Consider the following 2,656-nt stretch of genomic DNA (forward strand, 5'->3'; position numbering starts at 1 on the left):
GTGATCTAACCTAAGGCCTATCCGCGCACCTTTTAAGCTGTGGCGGCTCAGGGGTGGAGTTATGAAATTTTTCTACTGTACCATTCATCCTAAGATATCATAACGTCATAGAAAAGGTAAGAAAACTTTAGTCCAAAATTCTCCTTTAACAGTCCACAATAATTGGGGGGAAAAAAACACATCTATGGTGAACCCTTTACTATTTCCTTGTGTCTTGCTCCTTTGTAGTGGTAAGCATTTGAGGAGGCTAATTAATTGGGTGTGGCCCTCTGTCAAAGAAGAAAGCAGCAGAAAAACTCCAATGAAGTTCATCCCCAATAACCCCTATCCACCAAACCCTGGGTTCCTCGCCTGTACCGGCTTGGGTACAAGAAGCAGCCATACTTGACATAGGGCAAACTAAGATTAAGACAGCAGGATGTCATATTGGGGAAATTGGGGAATCCTAGGGCGTCTTTTTCTGAACTTTCACTGAAAAGTCGAAAAGACAGTGCCGGTTTCTTTGGCCCAACATTCAATGCTTCGACTCCCTTTCAACGTTGTCAACAGATGTCACCCCGACAGAAGGGCTTTTACCAAGATGTATTTTAAACTGAACGTCACCATTAGTGCTGACACTCCACGTGCAAAATACAATGTCAGTTGATAAAATAATTACATAAGTACATAAATAAGGGTATCTGCAGATTTCTGAAGTTACAATTTAATGACTTTTAAAGGGATATTTCACTTTCAATCATGTCTCTTTTGAGCACCCCAGAGTTTTTAAGTGGCTTGATTCAATATTTAGATATTTGATATTCATTTTATCAGACACGCCCCCTTCCTATATAAACACAATTAACCCATTGTAACTTCAAACTCCATTTTAACCATGATAGATTCATTGAAAACACCCGTCCTTGGTTCTAGTGACTCATACTGCCCTCCTAATACTGTACGTGAGGGGGCCGTGTTTTTTTCAAGTCACCAGAATCAAGGCTCTGCTGGTCTCGGACAGGGACAGGCTGTAGGTTGAAAAAACCCTCAGCTCTGAACTAGATACGATCTGCATCTGGCTCGCTGACAACAAACTATCATTACACCTGGGTAAAACTGAATCCATCCTCTTTGGGTCTAGTGTTAACCTTAGCAAGGCTGAGAGCTTCTCAATCAAAGCGGGTGATGTTATCACAAGAAAGGAGGAAATTACCTACCTGGGTTCCATCATGGAGGCAAATCTCTCCGGTGATAAAATGGCAGAAAGAGTCATCAAAAAGGTCAATCAAAGAACACGTATAGGATTTACTCTCTAGTCAGTAAGAATACCTTGAGTATTCTTACAGGGGCCCTTGTCCAAGGTCATTTTGACTATGCATGCTTCTCAAGGTATCACAACACCACCAAGGCCTTAAAAATAAGGCTCCAGACATCCCAAAACAAACTGGTAAGGCTACTTCTTGACCTCAAACATCTAACCTCTGCTCATTTTGCTAGGGTTGGATGGCTCAGGGTTGAGGACAGAGTACGGCAACTTGCAATGGGCCTGGTCTACAAGATACACACCACAACATTGGGATACCCATGTACCTGTCAAAATACTTCAAAAACATTAATGAAGTCCACAATCACAACACCAGAGGCAGCTCCACTGATCATGTTCAACCCAGATTTGGCACAAACAAGGGAATGAACTCTTTCTCATGCTATGCAACAAAAATGTGGAATGCCCTACCAAAAGGAGTAAAAGAGTGTAAAACCCTACTCACTTTCAAAACAGCCCTAAAAAAAACACCTTCAGGAGGCTGCAATTCCAAACTGGCCCCTGTCAAAGTCTTAACCTAACCCCCCCCCCTCCTTCTCCTCGAACTGTCTGTGTATATTTCTTGTTTTTCATTCCAGTAACCTGTAAGCTGTTTGTATGATGTTCTGCATAGTAGTGTATATCTGTCTGTTTTCTTATATGTCATCATGATTTGAGTGCGTGGGGATCTCATTTTAAATAAGCCATTGTGCTTTTATGAGCGATCCAGTTTAGAGGACCTATTATTGTGAATTGTACTTCCCTGTACTGTTTCCATGTCTTTAAAAATAAAGTGCTTCAATCAATCAATCAATCAAGGACGGGTGTTTTCGATGAATCTATTGAAAACACCAGTTTTCGATAACGCGTCGCATTGCAACTACATATTTACATCCAGTCTATGATTTACATGTAGATATCTTCACTTATCTACTGTATAAATCGTCTTATGCACCACTGCTTATCAATGTCATTTTGATCGGCACATAAAGAAATTAATCACTGTTAGCAGCCCTTTTTTCTTGTGTTAGCCTGACTTCTATCCAGGACTGCGATGGAGTAGCCTGGTAAACCCTCCCTCCGGAAATCTCATTTCCATTTGAATGGAAATGAGATTTCCGGATGGAGATAGGGATGGAGATCAACAGAGACAAATTGAGTTTTCATCACTCCAACAGTGTTTAAACCAATGGACCTTGAAAGTTGCTCTCAGAACACTTCTGACACTTGCGAAAGGTCAAACATGCAAGCATTTACCAGATATTAACTTTACAATGATGTATAACCATCCATTCACCCATGTAATGTTACATTAAATACGAGCAAAAGTAGAGTTATTAAACAAAACATAAACACAGCCAAATATGTTCGAAA

The sequence above is a fragment of the Gymnoscopelus braueri genome (assembly GCF_963280865.1).
Source record: "Gymnoscopelus braueri genome assembly, chromosome: 18".
NCBI classification, from domain to species: Eukaryota; Metazoa; Chordata; class Actinopteri; order Myctophiformes; family Myctophidae; genus Gymnoscopelus; species Gymnoscopelus braueri.